Here is a 21428-nt window from a genome sequence, read left to right on the forward strand (position 1 = left end):
TCGGAATTATTGTACTGCATTCCTTGGTGAGCACCACGGTTTCACTCTCCTTCTGATTCCTCTTGTTAGTCAACAATTCTTTCATGAATTTAGCATAGAGAGGCATTTTCTACAAAGCCTTTGCAAAATGGAAGTTAATATGAAGCTTCCTAAAGACCTATAAAAATCTTGAAAATTCCTTGTCCTTAGATGCCTTCTGAAGCCTTTAAGGATACAGCATTTTAGGCTTGTACTCAGACATTGAAGACTCAACATGATCTGGAAAAGGGTTTCTTGGGCGCCTCTCAGAGGCGCGTGTTCTCCCTTGTCTTGACCCTTCTCCAGAGCTTCTTTTTCAACTAGCTCCTCACCAGCGTGAACTTCTTTACTGGCTACCTTACCACTTCTCAGGTGTATGGCCTTGAACTCTTCCCTTGGATTGGGCACTATATTACTGGGAAATGTATTAGGAAACATCTCAACTACTTGCTTGCTCAACTGACCCATTTGAACTTTAAAGTTTCTAATTGAAGCTTTGGCTTCCTGCATGAAACTATTAGAGTTCTTGGAGAGTTCTGCAATTAGAGATTCCAAGTCAAAAGGCTTCTGAGAAGAGAGAGGTGCATGGTTTGGTTGAGAGGGCTAAAATTGATGGTTGTTATTGTTGAAATTACTCTTATTGAAATTACCATGAGTAGAGTCATTGTTGTTAAAGTTTGGTTGCCCCTGTTGTTGATTTCTCCATCCAAAATTTGGGTGATTCCTCTATCTTGGATTATAAGTCTTGGACAAAGTATCATTATTGGGGGCTTGGAAGAATTGCCCATGTAATTAACCTGTTCAGAGGAAAATTGACCATAAGTATAACTCTCATCTTGAGAAAATTCACCACTCATATCTGAAGAAGTATCTTAGATATTAATAGCTGAGACTTATAATCCACCCAATTGTCGAGTAATGGCATTTATCTGTTGAGACATGACTTTATTCTGAGCAAGAATCGTATCCAAAGCATCTAGTTCCATGAATCCTTTCCTCATGGTAGACCTCTCAGAAGAGTATAAATACTGATTGTTAGCAACCATCTCAATGGTCTTCTTCATGTGAAGGGATCTTCTTGCAGAATTATCCAAAAAAGTCCTGGAGGCTTGAGTAATCCCATCATAAAAGATCTGCAACTATATCTAGTCCAGAAACATGTCGAGAGGATATTTTTTTAGCATAACCTTGTACCTCTCCCAAGCCTCATAGAGAGATTCACCCTTTTGTTTCCTGAAGGTCTGAACATCAGTCCTTAGCTTGGTCAGCCTTTGAAGTGGAAAGAATTTAGTCAAGAACATACTAACCACATTATCCCATGTATCCAGGCTCTTCTTAGGTTGTGTATCAAGCCACTGTTTGGCTTGATCCTGTACAGCAAACAGGAAGAGCAATAACTGATAAACATCAAGATGGACTTCATTAGTCTTTACTCTGTCACAAATCTACAGGAAATCGAAGATGAACAAGTTTGGATCTTCCTGTGAGTCTTTGAAACTGACAGTTTTGCTGCACTAAAGTAATGAGTAGAGGTTTCAACTCAAAATTGTTGGCATTCAAATGGGGTACAACAATGCTACTGCCATAGAAAGTGAGATTTGGGGCATTATAAGAACCAAGAGTCCTTCTAGGTTGCTCAAGAGCATAGGAATAGCAAAGTTGTTGTTGTGATTTGGCTCCATAGTGATTGATAAACCCCAATTTTGTGGTTTATCTTGTGTTAATTTTAGTGAATTTTATCAATTTTTCTCACATTTATTCAATGAAATAGCATAATTTTGTGAATTTCTCCTAATTTGTGCTTAAGAGTGAAAACATGCTTTTTAGGCCCTTAATTTGCTAAATTTAATCCACTTTGATTCCACTAAATGCCTTGATGTGTTTGTTAGCGATTTCAGGCTTAGAAGGCAAAGTTTGGATTGAAGAAATGAAGAAAAAAAGCATGTAAAAGTGGAGAATTCATGAAGAAATGAGAATTTGGTGGAAATTATGGCCACAGGTATGCATGACTCACGCGTACGCGTGAGGAAGGAATTTGCTAGGCCACATGTACGCATGATACATGTCACATGACCTCATTAAAAAAACACGCTGGGGCAATTTCTGAGTTATTTTTAGCCCAAGGGGAGAGCAATTAGTGTAGCTTAGGAATATTCATGCTTTATGTTAGTTTTAGAGAGATAAGCTCCCTCTTCTCTCTAGAAATTAGGGTTTTTAGGTTAATCTCTCCTAGATTTAGGTTTTATTTCTTATCTTGATTTAGTTTTCATTGTAATTTCTTGTTACTACATCATTGCTTTCTTAATTTTACTTGTTATTTCCTTTATTTGGTCAATTTTATGTTATTGAACTCTTGTTGATTTAGGATTTTCGTTAATGCAATTGGTGCTTTTTTTGTTTCTTATTGTTAAATTGAGTTGTTATTGTTACTTTATTACATTTGGTAGTCTTAGATTTTACTATTATTGCAATTTGGTATGCTTTTATTTTTATGCACACCAAGTGTTTGATAAAATGCTTGGCTTAGTTTTAGAGTAGATTATTGAGCATTCTTGGCTTGAAAAGAGAATTTGGGCTGATGAGTCACTACAAAAAAAAAGGGTTTAAAATGGCATTGATATTATGGCGGTTTTAAAGAACCGCCATAATGTCCGGATATTATGGCATTTTTTGTTGTTGCCATAATTGACTTTATATTTGGTGGCGGTTCTGGTGATTAGGGCGGTTTTAAACCGCCGGTGTCACACCTATATAAAAGGAAAAATTACAATAACCTGGCTTATTGAAACAGACGGCTTGCTCTCATTCCATAGTCTTCTTCTCAGATCTCAGATCTTCTTTCGCATCTCTCAGATCTTCTTCTCAGATCTCAGATCTCAAATCTCACTGGTCTGCTACACTGCTTTGCCAACTGCTCCTTCACGCCGCCGAGCTCGTTGTCGCTGCCGACGGCTCCTTATCACCGTTGCTATAAGAATAAGTTACTTGATTTTCTATATAGTTGCTTGATTTTCTATATTATGTGAAATTTCTAATGTTTTATTATTATTGTTTTATGCTGCATGTTCACGAATCTTCGCAGCACAGGTTAGGATAACATCTCTTCTTCCTTATGATTTTCCTTTTCTGCACTTATATTTGATTTAGTGATGTCATAGAGGATAATCTGGGAAGAAGAATGCTGTAAGAATAAGCAAAAACATTTAGATTTATTGATGTCATATATATAGTTGGTTGTCATTAATTAAGGTTTATAATTGATTTCTTAGGTTAACAATATATTCTAATCCAAAATCAACAAGCTGTGATTAATTTAGCTTATCTGATTAATTTTTTCACATGATTCCTTCCCGTCTACATGCATCACTCTTCCTAATTTTTATATTTTTTAACTAAAAAATATGGAGCTATGACCTGTTACTTTCCTAAGAACTTCAATCCCTCTTCCTAATCTTTTTGTGTCTTAGATTTTCTGTTCTGTGTAGCTGATAATGAACCTCATTTTATGATCTCCTTTCCGATTGATCAATCCTGTAGTTGTATCCCCCACTATTGCTGCTGTTGGACCTTCATTTTTCAGTTATGGTTTCCCAATAGTTGGTACATGTCTTGAGATTGGTGCAATACAGATATTGGTAGTGGTTGTTTTTCCTCTTATAAGTTGTTGATTTCATCTTGAATTTTTATATCATTATTTTATTATTGGTTCAGAATTCCTATGTGTATGTTCATTGTATTGTTTGTGCATTTTGCTAACACATGATGCATGTTTGCTATTCTAAACATGATGCATGTTTGCTATTTCTGCTGCTATTCTCATTCACTCAGAGAGGAAGAGGGTTTAGGACTGTGGAGTGTGTCACTGCTCATTCTGACTCTCCTGAACGATGCAATACCTCCAAAATGCAGCACAATTTGAAGTCAATTTCAATTTAATAGAGTCTCCTTAAGTTGAGGAACTTGAGGTTAGTAGGCATTCACTTCACTAGTTATCTACAAAAATAATGAGAAGATTAACTAGTAGTCTTAGTAAGGATATTATTTCTAAGATTATTTGTTATCTGCCTCTGCGCTGAAATCTTAACCACTAGTTCCATAAAATTGATCATCTTATGTTACTTTTTGCAGGGATCTTGATAACTTTAATCTATCTGAAAATTTGGTATTTAAACTTGAATGATAATGTTCTGTTATAACTAAATTTTGGGTTTTATTTTGTCCTTCTCTGTGAGGTAATGTGGGCCATAATTGCTTCTTCTTTTAACTATCTTTCTCTTTTCTAAAATTTAAATGCCACAAGTAGTACAGAGGCAACAATAAATATATATTGCTGTTGTCTATAAGATGCAAACTAAGCAATCAGAGTTAGTAAACCATATTCAATTCTTAAAAACATTTAGTAATATTATATAGGATAAACAATTCTTAAAAATTTTAGTGAACACCTAATATTATCCTAGTCTTATCAGCTGAAACTTTCATTTCTTTCAAACTTAATCTGATAGTAGAAGATACACTAATAATTATATATTTAACACATGGCATAATCTTGTTGGAAAATTGATGAAAATGATTTATTTTGTTATCAGGAAGTTAGACAATTGTTCAGGTATGATCCATGTACGGAAAAGTATGCAGAGATATACTACAATAGACCAGATGTTCAGAAAGCACTTCATGCTAACACTACTGGAATTCCTTATAAGTGGACTGCTTGCAGGTCACCTCTTAATTTAAAATGTTAATTAAGGAATTGATAATTATCAAGTTAATTGAATTGTTTTCTGGATCATTTTGTGCAGTGAGGTTTTGAATCGAAACTGGAATGATACAGATGTATCAGTGCTACCAATTTATAGACAATTGATGGCCAATAGAATAAGAGTTTGGGTGTTCAGGTTTGTTAGTTAATCAGTTGAATTTTGCTTTGCATATACTTTAATTTCATGAATTAATTAAAAATGCAAAATAATAATAATAATTAATTATCGCATTGCTCTTCTAATCCTGCCTCTCATTCATTAATCGTTTTACATCTATCCTTTATAAAATTGTTGTATTAAGTATATATCTAGTCTTAATATAATAAAGTCTCGAATAATGGGCTGTTTGTCATATATAACCAAGAAATTCAAATAGGCTTTTTTAAGTTTGGAGATTCAAAAACAAAGGATATATATAGTTGTAAGATAAGAAGTGAAACACTTATCATCCTTAGATAATGACCTTAGTGGAAGTTAAGTAACAAATAATAGTAGAAAGGCAATTACTCTGCTATTCTTTGAAAATAGAGACTAAATTATCCTATATAATAAAATTTATTCTTAGAATTGTTTATCCTATATAATAAATTTTATTCTTAAAAACTAAACAATTCTTAAAATTTGTTTTCGCATTTTCCGTTAGAATAACTGGTGAGCATTTAGCCCTCTAGGTTGCTTCATTTCATTCCTCTCATTCTGATTTTTCGTTATAATTCAATGCACTCGTATCCAGTTTTATATTAATGATTAAAAAAATTAAAGTTCTGCATTTATTTTTATTGGCAGTATGCTTCTAACTTGGAAGTTTCATGCACTGAATGTATTTTTTCAAAAACAAGACATTTATTTTTATAGGTGACTTCCTAAATAAATTTATTCTTTTATAGGTGAAACAAAAAAGATTGTTCAAACCCTGTGTCTAATGCTACCTTCTAGCTTGCTCTCTGTTTTTTAAAAGTTTTTGACAAAGTTTTGCTGTTTAACTTTGATAAAAAGAATATAATAAGGTTCAGAAGAATGACATGAGGTTTGCGGGACAAGTGATCCTCACAAAAGCAAAAATAAATAAATTAAAAGCATATTTTTTAATTAATTTTGCCTTACAATTTCTTGTCATATTGCATTTAGTTTGTTTACAATCTCTTTTGGTTTCTTGGTTTAGGCATTCAGTTTGTACTTGTTGATATCTTTGCATTGGCATCTTAATTATTTCTTTTTCTTTGCAGTGAAATGATTCAATAGAAAACATGCCCAATGGAATGCAGCTAAGAAGGAAGAAAAGAAAATGGTTAATTTGAAGGACAAGTGGAGAAACATGATGCGAAAGTGATGCACATGTGTAGATCTAAGGGAGGTATGTTTCTTTGTATTTATATGTGCAGTTCATAAAGTTATTTGTTTTGGGGCTCATTCTTTAATGTATCGAGTAAAAGTTATGCATCAAGAACATAAGATGTAGAAGTATTCTATTCTTCCCTTACCTCCCCTACGCTAACATCAAAATTTTCTTATCTTCCAAAACTTGTCACGCTTGGGGTGATGGCAATTTTGTTAGTAGGTTCTAACTTCTATGGATGCAACCAAGTTTTTTTAAAAGAGGGACCTAAGACCTAAGTACCAACTATGCTGCCAATACACTTCAGTTTTATATCTGGTTTTAAGAGCTCATCCAAAGGTTAGTCTACTTGTAAATAAATCCAATTTCCAAATTTGTGCTGTTTCTATTTTAATATTCTGACTTTATTCAGCTGTTTCTATTTTGTGCTGTCCAAGTTGCAAGCACTACTTTTCTACATTGCTTCTAAAGAAGGAGATAAGATTTCGGAGCAATTGACTATAATATATTCCTAATCAACAAGCTTCACAGGTAAAAACACAACCTTTATTATTTTATTTATGCTTTATCTTATTATAATGAATTTGTGCTTTTTAAATGTATGGTAATGAGATGTCTCTTCATTATAAGATGAAACTAAATGAGTAAATGACCTTTTTCTCATAGGAAGCTAGAGCTTTACTAGGAAGCCTTGAATATCAGTAGGGTAATTTTGAAGCTGCACTTCATGTATTTGAAGGACTAGACATTGCTGATGTTGCTCCAAAGATGAAAATTTCTATATCACTTATTCGTGCTGCACTTTATTCTTTTTTATGATGTTTTCAAATTATATTTTTGTTGTAGGAATTGAATCAAGAGAGTGAGATTTCATCGCCAAAAGAGTTAAGAAGTAGGTCTTCCGGCGCAAGCAATAGAGCAGCATGAAATATGATGGAGATTTTATGTATTAAGAGTTACATGTTATGACATTTATAGTTGAAAAAATATGTTATGTTTGATATTATGTATAAGAGTTATTACTTTTGATTTCCAATACTAAAAAATCATATATTATGTTTAATACTTTGTTTATGAGTTATATAATATTTTGTTTATAGATTATGATTTCTAATAATAAATATTATTTGCTTAACACGATAAAAACGAGGGTAAAAATTGCATTTTTAAACGATAAAAAAGTGTCACAGTTAGGGTTAAAATGGCGGTTCAAAAATGACATTTTAACCAACCAAAAGCCACTCTGTAAGGGTAAAAATGGCAGTTCAAAAATGCTGTTTTAACCGACTGAAATGTCACTATTAGAGTTAAAACGGCGGTTCAAAAATGCCATTTTAACCGACTAAAATGTCATTCTGTGAGGGTAATAATGGCGGTTTAAACTGCCATTTTAACCAACCCTTAAACCGCCGTTTTAACCTGGAAATAACGGCGGTTGGAACTGCCATTTTAACCCAGTAAAAAACCGCCGTTTTAACCTGGAAATAATGGCGGTTTGAACCGCCGTTTTAACCCAGTAAAAAACCGTCGTTTTAACCTGGAAATAACGGCAGTTTGAACCACCGTTTTAACCTAGCAGAAAACCGCCGTTTTAACTCCAGGAAATTGTGGCGGTTTTAAAAAACCGCCGTAATAACCAAAATGGCGCTCTGAATTACAGCGTTTTTTGAAACCGCCGTACTTGGTAATAATGGCGGTTCAAACCGCCGTAATTACCCAAAAAAACCGCCGTTTTTACCCAAATTTTTTGTAGTGAATTTGGAAAACTCCAAATTAAATTGTTGATGAACAAACATTATTGAAATAATTAATTACAAAATTATTAATTTGAATTTTAACTCACATTTATTAATTAATAATTTTGTTGCTTACAGATTTTGTAATTGGGCACAAAAGCAAATCAAAGCCCATATATGCTAAAGAAACAGATTCAGCCTTGTACAAAAATGTTTAAAAAATGTATGCCTGAATTATTGCTATGTTTATTGGGCCAGAAATTTAAGAAGCAAGTCTAATTAAAATCTTTGCAAGACCAACAAGGGTTTGGTCCGAAATTGAAAATAAAGAGAAAGCAAAGGATGCATGCTTTCTACGACACCAACCTCCCACTAAGGAATGGATTTCAAATTTATTTAAATTTGTTTAATGCCTTGATAACTGGAAAGAGAAAGTTTGAAATTGATTTGATGGCATTAATTGTTTTACACGTTACAAGGCATGGAAGTTTTGGAAAAAAGAAACTCAATTCATTTTAATTTCCTTTCTTAATTCCTTTGAAAGCTTTTCTGCATTCTCTCTCTTCTCTTTCTTCTCTGTTCGGTTGTCACTTCACAGGAAAGATGGAAGAAAGAACAAGCTATCAGAAGAAGGAAGAAGAAGCTAGAAGCAAGGAAAGGGCCATTGTGATGATAGTGTTATTAGAAAGAAAATCCACAGTACGGTGTGGCTGAGATCTTTACCACTAATGGTAAGATGTGGTAAAGAAGTCTCAAGCTCTCCATACCCGAAAATAGAACAGATCCAACCCGGTCAGAAAAAAAGATCCCTTGGGTATGGCTCGTCTCTACTCTCTGATCAACCACCACAGAAGGTAGCTACTGTAGCTACGTGGAGGAAGAGGTAGAAGATAGAGCAGATGGAGCTGTCAAGCATTAAAGACTCATTAAGGATCAGGAATCCTTGCATGTTGGATTTTGCATTCGGTTCTCTCTCTTCTCTCTCTGGCCGAACCGGTTTTATTGTTAAAGAAGAAGAAGATTAGCTCGGTTCAACCGTTTCAACAATGGAGACTTCCCTTTCTATAATAAGGGTGAACAACCAAGGCTTGAAGCAAGGAGAAAAGAGTGAAAGCACAAATTTTTTATAGCTACCCAAGCTAACAGAAGTTCTTATCCTTCAATGTGTTTCATGTTATATTTTTCTGTTTAGTTTTGTCTCTCTTGATTCTCATGGAAAAAGGCAAACAGTGAGGTTTGTATGAAAAAGCCATAGAACGGAAAAAGTTAGAGTATACAAAATTAAAAGAAAAAGCCATAGATGTCCTAGAGGTCCTTTGTACATCTGTGTTGTGTTTCATAATTTTGTGGGAATCCCCTTGCAAGTTGGGTTAGCACTTTGCAGTTGAAAGCTAGGTAGGTGACCAAGTCAAGTTCAGGATTGGGAATAGATTCTGGACTTGTCCCAGATAGGAAGGGTAGTTCCTAAGGAGAATTGGTGTCTATAATCTGCATGATTATAGTGAAATTCCATCATTGTTGTGATGGAGACTGGATGTAGACTGTATTGCACTTAGCAGCTAAACCAGGATACTTCTTGGTGTGATTCTCTCTCTCTTCTACTCCATTTCTATTTCTGCTGCATAGGAGACAAAACTGAAAAATATCTCTTGCCTGGTTACGAGACAAAAAAAAAGTCTCTTGGTTGGGTAAAAGACAAAAAGCAAAAATATCTCCTTAAGACATTCAAAAAGACAGCAAGCATTACAAAGCAAAAAAAGGTGGCTAAGATTCAACCCCCTTCTCTTAGCCACTAATTACCATCATGGGCAATCTTGAGTCATTAATACCCAACTTGGGTTTGATCTAGAGTTGTTAGTAAATCTTGTTTCCATTAACATTACTTATGGATTGGGGTTAACTAGGCATATTTGACTTTCTTTCGATGTGAAGATAACTTAATAGGATTAACTCTTGGTAATTATTATGTCATGATTAATGACTAGGATAGAAAACCTTGATTCTCAATCCGTGCCATGAATGCCTCTTTAGCATTTATTATATTTAGTTGTTTGATTTACTTTCTTACCATTTAATTTCTTGTCTTATCAACCCACTTGAACTCATAAGCAATAATTGAGCACTCGATTGTAATTCATAGGGAGAATGACCCGGTATAATATTCTCGGTTATTTTTATTGGGTTGTACTTGTGATAACCAAAATTAAACTTGATTGAGGGTTGTTTGTGGGTTTAGATCTATACTTCGATGAGACTACTTTTGCGTGAAATTTATAAACCGACGGTAGACCTTCTTTCAGTGATTCCCTCAGCTTTCTCCTCAGAAATGTCCTTGAGACTTTCAGCAGCTCTATAAGCTCTAGCCTGCAATTGGCGACTTCTAACATTCCTTTCAATCTTAGGATCAAAATTAAGAAGAGGTTCCTTGTCTCTATTCCCACTCAGAAACAAATAGAAAACAGAAAAAGTGAGAATCTCTATGCCAGAGTGAAGAGAATTCCCAGTGAGGCAAACTAAGTAAAACGAATAAAATAAAATAAGCAAAATAAAAGAGGGAAATTTTTTGAAAATAAAAAAAAAAAGAAAGCAAAATTTTTGAAAATTTAAAGAATAAAAGTAAGTAAATTAAAGCAAAAAAATGTCTAATCTAGATAATCAAATAATGCATAGTTGTCAATCACAGTTAATCTCTGGCAACATTGCCAAAAACTTGATGCAGAATTTTGAATACCACAAACTAACCGGCAAATGCACCTGGTCGTACCAAGTAATGACTCTGGTGAGTGAGTGTTGATCCCACGTGGATTAATGGACTAAGCAACAATAGTTGAGTGATTAGGCTAGTTAGACAAGCTAAATTGAGTGGTTTCAAGTTCAAATAGCATAAAACAGTAAACTGGAGAATGCAAGAAAGCAAACAGTAAGTGGTTGGTGAAAATAGTATGAGAAAACAGTTAAGGCTTTGGAGATGTTTAAATTTTTTTATTAACAATTCTTATCAACTACTTTAATCAAGCAAAGATTCAATTCATGGCAAAAGTTAAGTGATTAAACCCTAATTCCTTATTAATTTAATCTCATCTAACTCAATCAATCGCCAATTCCATGGTCCTTAATTTAAATTAGAAGATTAAGTCCACTTCTAGTTTATTAGCCACACAAACCCTAAGCACCCAAAAATAAGGAGATTATATGTCACGTATTCTATTAAATCAAGATAATTAGAGAGTTGTGAGGTATTGATTCCAAACTTTAATTATAGTGATATAACTTTTCCAGGATTCAACAAGAATCCAAATACAAAAAGAGTTATCTTCCAATATACTCTGATTCCTAGGATGAAGAACGAAATCAATCCTTGAATTTAAATCAGTGCATTGATTAAGAGTAGAATGAAAATAGTATTAATCCATTAAAATAAACAGATCTCCTAACTTAACAATGGAGGTTTAGTTGCTTATGGCTCAGAGAAAAACCTAGAGTAAAAAGTGTAAAAGTGCAGAATGAAGAAGAAAAGGAAAAGAGAGCCCACAGGGCTGAATCTTTTCTCCTTTTATATCTAATCCTAATTGATAGAAATCAAAATTCTAAAAAGCTCATAATATCTTTTTCTAATTCAAAAATTAATTAAAAACCCAAGTAATCCTTCCGTGGAGAGTTACTGCGTGTGTGGTCCCCACCTGGAAACATGGACCTGGCGCTAAACGCCGAGCACCTTCATAGAACCTTGGCACACTTTAAGAGGCACCTGGTGCTAAATTCTGAGTCGGGGCATTAGTGTAGCTTCATGGAAAGCTTACACGAAGTACGAGGCATCTGGCCCTCAATGCCAGATAGTGGCGTTTAGCGCCAGCTTGACAACATCAAATTTCTCCTTTTTTTCTGCACGAACTCTGTCAAACTTGCCCAAATTTTACCTGAAATAATTAGAACAACAGTGCAATTCAAAGTAGCATCCTTGATGGTCTAAAACACCAAAATCTCATAAAAACTCAACAAATCGACATCTAAATCACAAAGAAAAGATAAGAAAGATGCTCATGCATCCTGTATCGTCCTCAAGTAGTAAGTAAAAAGAAAAAGAAGTGGCATTTATGATTAAAAGTTTAGTTTATTCTACTATTGCCTTGTTACATTGCATGTGGTGCTACTTATACTTGTGATTGTGATTGCAACTGCAATGATATGTAAAGTCCCTTGAACAAGAGGAATGTTGACTCTTGAGGCACAAGAATTTAGAGAAGTGTTATGAAACCTCCATAAGTAAGAAAGAGGTTGATCCTTGAACAAATTGGAAAGAAAAATAAGAAAAAGGGAGAATAAGAAAGAGCAAGAAAAAAAATAAAAGTATGATAAAAATATCAAAAAAGAAAGCTAAGTTGCAAAGATCTTAGCATTAACGGTTGAGATCCAAATATGTGCTTGTGGTGTTTATCGTGCAAGGAGGGTTGAGTGATTAGATCCGAGGGATGCTTCATCACCCGTCAACTTTGACCAACTGGTCCAAGATTGCTGATTGAAAATTTGCTACACAAGCCACCTTGAGACAAGACATTTAGCAGTCCCAAGAGGCTCTGGACATCAATGTTTGGAATCAAAATCTCAACTATATGCTTTTGGTATAATACGGAGTTTATAAACTCAATATTCTATAGAACTACCAACAAGTGCATCGGGTCATATCAAGTAATAAACTCACGGTGAGCGAGGTCAATCCCACGAGGATTAACGGATTAAGCAAGCAATAGGTAATTGATTATTATAGTTTGAAGATCATAATTGGGTGATTAGAAAACAAGAAATGTAAATGACTTAAAGAAAAAGTGAATGGAAGCAACAAAATGACAAGAAAGTAAATGATGGAAATGTACAGTACTGGGAGTTAAAGTGCGGGAATGTAAATTACAAGAAAGTAATAACAAGAATTAACAAATGAAGAACATTATGATCTCTTGGAAAATAATAAGTGATTGAATTCCAATTCCTTGGTAATTCAATCTCTCTTAACTTGAGCAATTGCCAATTCCTTGATCTAATTGTTCATGAGAAGAGATGAAGAGTGGTCTGTAATTTAGAGCCACACAATTTCATGAATCATGTTTTGGGATGATTGTATATCACGTATCAATCCTAAACCCAATTTTATAACCACTGTGAGAAAGAATTTCAAGCATAATTCTATGATTCCTTTCCTAAGGCTCCCATAGAATTCAAGTTGGATTCAATTTCTTTCTCAAGATATTTGAATCCTTGGAATGAAAAATGAAGATTCTTTCTAAAGAAACAATGAAAGAAGAATTGAAGATGAAAAATGAAACGAAATTAATCTATTAAATTGCAACAGAGATCTCTTTCCCAATGAAGAGAATTAGAAGCTCTTAACTAAATATTTACAATGTAAAAAAGAAAATAAAAGAGAAGAAGAGTGTGAGAGAGAGGAGAGAGTCCGAAGACTCCTCTCCTAGGTGGTGTAAAAAGAGGAATCTAAGGTCCTATTTATAGCTATCCTAAATTACAAATTCAAATGAAATTTTATTCAAAGTACATCAAATGTAAATTTTCTAACTAATTCTATTTGATTCTTGTGGCCATGATTTCTTGTTAGTGGTTCTCTGGGCTTTGATTAATTTGGAATTGTGGCTAGCATGAAGTTTGGAGTGGACTTGGTTGAAAGTTGGACGCTGTAGGGTGGAACTGGAATGTAGTTCAAGTGTCACTTGATTGGCACACCTTTTTTGGATAAAAATTGTGTCCTAGAGTTGTGGCCCAGTGTGCCACTTCTCCCCCATGCCAGTCTACATGCCAGCACTAAAATGGTGCCCTTAGCAGTGCAAATGCGAAGACATGTAAACTCCTCACGCTGGTTACACGTTGCTGGACATGCCCATTTTGCAACGGTGAAAGATGGGATTGTTTTCAGCCCCAAACTGAATTCTCACTATTAACTATTATATATTGTTGGAAAGCTCTAAAAGTCAGCTTTCTAACGCCACTAGGATAATGTCATTTGATCTTCTACAGCTCAAGTAATTCTCTTTCGAAGGTGAAGAGGTCAGTTTGTCAAAATGGCCTGGCATGCCACTTCCCAAACACGCCACTGCACACGCCCAGATTTCAAGAAACTGAGGCACAAGGATGTGTGGAATGAGACATGCTGGTGACACACTAGTACACATGCCCATTTTGGCCCCCTGGGATAGTGGTCCAACGTGCCACATCCCAGGCACACCATAGTGCATGTTGGGTTTACAACACTGAAAGAATAGTGATTTTCACCCTTGGCTTCAGCTTCCACTATGAAGTGTTACATATGGTTGGAAAGATCTGGATGTCTACTTTATAATGCTTCTAAAAGTGTGCCATTTGAATCTTTATAGCTCATGTTATGTTCCTTTGAAGGTGAAGAGCTTAGGCTGGCGTGTGACATGCTAATGCTATTCTCATCTTGCCATTTTGGAGTTAATTGCAACCTCAAATCCAATGTCTACTATAACATTTTATATATGGTTGTAAATCCTTTGAAGTCTACTTTGCAATGGTACTGAAATCATCTCATTTGGTGCTTTGTAGCTCATGTTATCTTTGTTAGAGTGAAGAGAGGTCAATCTGTCCAGCAAAGTATGGCCCAACGTGCTACTTCATCGTGCACACCCAACCACACACATGCCACAAACACACCATCCACACGCCACTCCACACGCCCTTGGAATGCTTTAGGTGCCACGCTTTCAAAAGCGTGTCCTAAGGCTCCAAAGCGTATCCTAAGCTTCAATGCCTGCCCAAAACTTCCTCTTTTCTTCTTTTAAGCTTGTTTTGTGCTTTTTGCTTCTTTTTCTCTTATTTTCTACAAAGATCATTAAATTAAAGAGATCAAAGAAATTTCCAACCTAAGTACCAAAGACAATCCATAATTAAGCATTATGAATTGATTTCTTATATGAAAAAGCATAGAAAACACAACATGACGCGCACACATCACAACACCAAACCGAAACTTTGCTTGTCCTCAAGCAAATAAAGAATCATGCAATACAAATTGACAATCCAAGGTGAGAAGAATAGCAAATTAAGGTTCATGTTTGCCTAGTTTATTATGCATGCAACAATTGCAAAAGAATATCAAATGATTGATGTTTCTATCTTGATCACTTTATGAAATCATTTCTTGTATTCCTTCCTTGAAGCAAGCTTTTTGTTTATTTCTTTTCTTTATTAGCTTAGCTTCTTGGGTGTTTTGCACCATTTGTTTTTAGCTTTGACTATAAATGCTTTGTTTTCAAGTATTACCACTTGATACATAAGAACCACAAGCATTTAATTAGAGGACCCTTTAAGCTTTGCTTTTGTTTTTTTTCCTTAATCTCTAGTCATTGATGCTCAGAGCCTTATACTTTGAGGGAGTGCTTTGTACTTGAGCCTAGCCTTGACTCTAAGTGTTTTGCTTTCAAGCCTTTTTCTTGATACAGAAACATCATAAGTACTTGACTAATGATTTATCATTGGTACTCAGAGCCTTCAGTTTTCTCATTCTTTCCTTTTTTCTTACTTGATCTTTAATTGGTTTGCTTCTTCAGGGTTTTCAAAGTTTCAAAAATTTTCATAAAATGTTCCAAATGAAAACTTCAATCAAATCAATTCAAATGCATTTTTGCACAAATAGTCATGTTAGCCTTCCAATACTCATATGCTCATGCTGGCTTCTTCTTTAATTATCTTGTTTGTTTATGATCATGATACTTAATTGCTTTGACTCACAAATTTAAATATGGTAATTTTGATGTAAAAGCAACATGTTACAATTCAAAATCAATCTATGCTTATCTTAAAAGAAGAACACACATGCATATAAAAGAAAGAAGACAATCATGTTTGTAATTGAATATACAGGGAACAAATAAGAGGTAAAAGAACTTAACCACCTTGTAGATCTTCATAATTGTTGTTTTCATTTTTCTCATATTCTCCCCTCCAACACCAAGGAAAAAGAAAGCAACCGTGTCAAGGAGAGGCTTGAGTCAATAGATCTGTGGGGTGCTTTGTCACCTAGTAACATAGACCAATTAGTCCAGGATTACCGATTTAACGCTCACTATCAAGAGTTGCCTTGAGACAGAGCATTTAGAGTTGTCACTAGAAAAGTTCTCTCTAAAGTTCAAAGAAAGGAATTCAAGGATCAACTCGGACATAATGGAAGCAAGGTTTCTTAACATCATCCAGGTTCTAGTTCCTTTGAGGTGTTGACATTTCCAAGTTCAAGGAACAATGAAGAGTAAGGATTCATTCATAGATACAAGGATTGTTAAACCCCACTCTTAGGACAAGCATGAGCTTGATTCGCCTGAAAACTGACTCTCAACAATTTTCGTTCCGGAAAGTGCACCGAATTATCGTCAAGTAAAAACTCACAAAAGAGTGAGGTTGAATCCCACAGGGGTTGGAAGATCGAGAAATTAAAATTGGTGAATTATACTAGTTGAGCGAAATTTGAATTAAAATTGGGATTGCTGAATGTAAAATGGCGGGAAACTTAAATGGCAAGAAATTAAAGGAACAAAAAATTAAACTGCAGGAAATTAAAGTGACAGAATCTTAAATTGTAGGAAATTAAATGGGATCGGGAATTAAGCATGAAATTAAAAATGCTGAAAGTAATATAGAATGGATAGGTCAAAGATGGGGAATTCATTGGGTTTAGGAGATATTGAATTCTCCGGATCAAATCATTTTCACCTCTTCCTCATTCAATGCATTCATTGACATTGCTTGGCAATCTTAGGTGATTGGATCCCAATGTCTTGGCTCACCAATCTCTCTAAGCTTGAACAATTGCCCAATGTCTTGATTTAATTGCTCATGGGAAGAGTTGAGGTTTGGTCATTGACTATACCACACAAATTCATAGATCAAAGTATTGGTATGATTACATGTCACTATATCCATCCAACCCCCAATCTAATCCAATGTGAGAAAGCAATTCTAGTATGAATTCTTCATCCTTCTCTCAAGGATCCGAAGAATTCCAATTATGGATAGCTTCTCTCTGAAGACAATTATCCAATTGAATTAAACTGAAAGCTTTCTAACAAAAGTCAAGAGAAAAGAGAGAAGAAGAATATGAAAATTACTATTGATCCATTGAATTACAATAGAGCTCCCTGACCCAATGAAAGGGGTTTAGTTGTTCATAGCTCTCAAAATGGAAATTGGAATTGAAAAATACATTCTGAATGAAAAGTGCAGTAAATGTAAAAGCAAAATTGGAAGCAAGTGCCGAAGCCCCCTCTAACTTGAATTCTAAGCTATTTATACACTTCCTTCCATTGATCTTCAAGCCTTGAATTGGGATTTTGGCCTTCATGGAATTGGGTTGAAGATGGCTCCAATTGGTTGTTCTTTTGTGTTGTAAAGAGATTTGTGTGAAATTTTGAATCCTGATGCTTCACGTTTGAGTCAACGTTTGAGGCCCAACATTGACTCAAACACTATTTCCAACAAACCAGCAAAAACCAGAAAGCTTGCTGTCATTGGCGTTTGACTCAACGTTGGAGGGCCAACATCATCTAACCGACGCGTACGCGTACGATGCGCTTTTGCGCAAAAAGCCAAAAATGCTCATCCACGCGTATCCGCACTGTGCGCGTGCACGTGGATGCAAGAATTGCATTTTACAGTTTAAAAACCAAGCATGGGACGTTGGCTTCAGCGTTGGACCTACAACATTCCCTCCAACGTTAACGTTTTCACGCGTACACATACTGTGCGCTTACGCGTACATCGCTTTTTTTCATCCGCGCGTACGCGTCACTGACGCATACGCGTCGTTTCAAAATTCTCAACTCCAATTTCTGGGCTTGGCATCGCGGACGTTGGAGGCAGCATTTGATGCAACGTTGGACCTCCAACGTTCGGTTTTGGTGCGTACGCGTACCGTGCGCTTCCGCGAAAAATGGTCAAAAATACTTATTTACCCGTACGCGTACTGCATGCTTCCGCGCGGATATCAAAATCTGCTTTTTTACGCGTACGCGTTATAGACCCGTACGCGCCACTCAAAATTCATTCAGCTCCAGAATTGAAGTTTTTATCACCACGTTGGGGGTAACGTTAAACGCCACCTCCAACGTGAGCATTAGCCATGATTATAGAAAAGTGCTCTATTTCTCTTCCAACATTTGAGGCAACGTTGGTAGTCCAACTTGGCCACCAACGTTGCTTCCTCTTCATCCTTTCCATTATCCTTCTTCAATCTTCCTCTATGCCTTCCTTCACCTATTATCAACCAATAAATGCATCAAATCTTTGCTAAAGTCATGGCAATTCTTATCATTCTTAGCATACAAGTAATCATAGCATAAATTATCATGAAATTGCATCATATTACTCATGGTTGAATGAATATAGGCATGCATAAATTTCTACCCAAATAGCTTACTTATAACTTAAGAAAGTGGATAAAACCTATAAAAAACAAAGAAAAATGTTGGTGAAACTAGCCTAAGATGCTCTGGCATCAGAGCTTCAAATGAACTTCAACTTTTAACCAAACTCATTCTTAGTTTTCATTTTTCAAGTTGCTTGAGGACAAATAACACTTTAAGTTTGGTGTTGTGATGCGTGAGCATCATTAGTATCTTTTCTGTGCGATTTATATAGTTTTCTATTGATTTGTTAGAGAATTTTAGTGGATTATCCCCCATTGGATGCTACTTTGAGTTTTGTGGCTTTTGATTGATTTCAGATAGCATTCAGATGAAGAATTGATGGAAAAGCGCATGAATAAGCAAAAGAGGACCATGCGTGTGCATCATGCATGCGTACGCATCACTAGAGCAGAAAAGAGGATCGTATGTACGCATGCGTTGCGCGTACGCATGACTAAAACGGCTTAAAAGAGACAATTCTCCTCTGGATGGTTAGCGCTAAATGCCACAACTCGGCGTTTAATGTCCAAAGCTTCATAACGCATGCCACAATTTTGAAGACCTGGCACTAAATGCCCAACCACAGGCGTTTAGCGCCCAAGCCCATATTTCGCGTATAAGCCTTGATGCCTGGGTGGCGCCAAACACCTTGAACATGGCGTTTAGCGCCGAATACATACAAAGGGATGGAGACCACACATTTATAGTGCAACAAATCAACAAGAGTTTTGGAGATTTAATTTTGTAATTCAAATATCTATTAGAAAATATCTTTTAGGGTTCTATTTTAGTTTAAAATCTCTTTTTAATTAGGACTATAAATAGGATTTGGATCCGCCCATGCGGGGACTTCTCTTCTCCTAATTTTTGTTTCGTACTTTTACACTTTTTCTCTGCTAGGGTTTTCTACAACATGAGCAACTAAACCTCTATTGTTAAAATTAGAAGCTCTATTTACTTGAATAGATTCATAAATATTTGTTCTTCTATCCTTGATTAATGCCTTGATTATTGTTTAAGGATTGGTTTTGTTCTTTATCATAGGGATTAGTAATATTTGGGAAATAACTTTAATTCTACTTGAATTTTATTTCAGTCAATGAAAAATTATATCATTAGAATTACAACTTGAAACCAATTTCTCATAACTTCTAATTATCTGGACTTAGAGTGGTATGTGACATATAACTACATTATGCTTTGGGATTCTTAGGGTTGTGTGGCTTATAAATCGAAAATTGAACTTAACCCTCAAATATAATTGAGTGATCAAGAAATTGACAACCGGTTTCATTGGAGGAAATTGGATAACATAGGAATAGGAATTTAAGAACCTGGGGTTTGTCATAACCATAATCATTGTATGATCAAGGAATTTGAAATTGAATATTAATTCGAACATTTAAACATCTCCAAAGCCTTAACTCCAATCTCATATCGTTTTCTCAACCATTTGCTATTCGCTTTTCTTACTTTATTGCTATTTATGCTATTTGATAATCAAAACTCTCATTTCAACTTGTCTAACTAGAATAGCTAATCAACAATGGCTTGCTTGGTCCGTTAATCCTCATGAGATCGACACTCACTCACCGTGAGTTATTACTTGGTATGACCCGGTGCACTTTCCAGTATATTATGGTTTGAAATTCTGCCACCAAGTTTTTGGTGCCCCTCACCTGCAACCGCGTTAATGGAGTATTCATTGGCGGTGACGACGACTCTGGTAGTAGCGAGGTGCGACAGCAACAAGGCGCAGTGGTGGGACAGCGCCACCTTCCTCTTTTCGGCCTGCACCTTTCTCTCTCTCCCTCTCTCTTTTTGTTGTGATTCTCGATGGCGACGACGGCTCCCAGCCCTGTTGGTGCCGTCCCCTCTTATTCCCGTCTCTTTCTTTCTTTCTTCCTATTCTCTTCTTCTCAGTGTGAGGGTGTGTATGTAGCATGAGAGGTGTGTGTGAGGGACGGTGTGGCAGCTATGTATGTTAGAGTTAGGAAAATGAGTATGAAATTAGGGCTTGGGTTAGGGCAAATGTCAAAATTAGGGATTTTAGGGTTAATTTAGATATTTTGATAAAATTGAAGGATAGAGTACGTAGTAATGGATAATATTAGTAAACTTTTAGATAAATCTATATTCATACCAACAAATACTGTAAAGTAATCACCAAATTCTAATTATCATTGTTATCATATAATTTCTAAACAAAATCTATATTATTTTTTTATATTTTTTTCAAATAAAGTTATATTCATACCAAAATTATTGTAAAGTAACCAAATTCTAATTATAGTTGTTATCATCTAAATTCTAAACAAAAAAATTAAAATGAAAGTAAAATTCTAATATATTCAATAATTAATTAAACAATCAAATTACTATAAATTATAGTCTTAAATTTAGAAAACAAAAAATCAATAACATACAAAATACTTAATGGATAAGACCAAATGGTTAGAAAATTTCATGAAATTACCATCCATACACGGATTTTTATTTCATAAAAAATTCAAAAATTTTTCTCATAAGAGAATTTGATTACAGTAATTGTGCTAGAGTTACAGAATCATGATCACCACATTACAAGAATTGTGCCAATATTATAAGATATCTCCAGCCTCTTCAATCTCACAATTTTTAAAAATTCAATCATATTAGATCCCTTGTAACTCATTTTGGATAACACCAGATGGTAACAAAACTCCATGAGATCACCATCAAAACAAGGATTTTGTTTTCATGAAAAATTTAATAAATTTTCTCAAAAGTGAATCTAGTTAGAAGAATTATGCTAGAGTTACAATATCTTGATTGGTAGGTTACAAGAATTATGCTACAGTTGTAATACATTTTCAGGACTCTTCAATCTCACAATTTCTAACAATCCAACCACACTATATCCCTTGTAGCACATTATGGATTATACCAAATAATGGTTACAAAACTATAAGAAATCACTATCCAAGCATTGATTTGAATTCATGAGAAATTTAAAAAATTTCCCCGCAAGGACATCCAGTTACAGAAATAATGCAAGAGTTATAAGATCTTGATTGACAGGTTACGAAAATAATACCATAGTTACAGAACATTCTCTAAACTCTTCAATCTCATAAATTCTAACAATGCATTCACACTAAATCACTTGTGGCTA

At 35.0% G+C, this 21428-nt stretch overlaps 2 long non-coding RNA genes across 8 annotated transcripts; both read left to right on the plus strand.

Moving 5' to 3' along the window:
* Positions 1-2694: 2694 nt before the first annotated feature.
* Positions 2695-4981, plus strand: LOC107465836 (uncharacterized). Of its 4 annotated transcripts, none has more exons than XR_008005376.1 (4): positions 2695-3201; positions 3847-3983; positions 4608-4738; positions 4821-4981. It is a non-coding gene; the product is annotated as an uncharacterized LOC107465836 (long non-coding RNA). The 4 variants fall into 4 exon arrangements; XR_002368074.2 differs by having other exon boundaries at positions 2695-3105; XR_002368073.2 differs by having other exon boundaries at positions 2697-2998.
* Positions 4982-4984: 3 nt separating this feature from the next.
* Positions 4985-7218, plus strand: LOC127744391 (uncharacterized). 4 transcript variants are annotated; one of them, XR_008005380.1, is made up of 4 exons: positions 4985-6135; positions 6337-6456; positions 6530-6648; positions 6964-7218. It is a non-coding gene; the product is annotated as an uncharacterized LOC127744391 (long non-coding RNA). The 4 variants fall into 4 exon arrangements; XR_008005379.1 differs by having other exon boundaries at positions 6340-6456; XR_008005378.1 differs by having other exon boundaries at positions 4988-6135; positions 6555-6648.
* Positions 7219-21428: the final 14210 nt, after the last annotated feature.

Source organism: Arachis duranensis, unplaced genomic scaffold (assembly GCF_000817695.3).
Source record: "Arachis duranensis cultivar V14167 unplaced genomic scaffold, aradu.V14167.gnm2.J7QH unplaced_Scaffold_343483, whole genome shotgun sequence".
In the NCBI taxonomy this organism is placed as follows: domain Eukaryota; kingdom Viridiplantae; phylum Streptophyta; class Magnoliopsida; order Fabales; family Fabaceae; genus Arachis; species Arachis duranensis.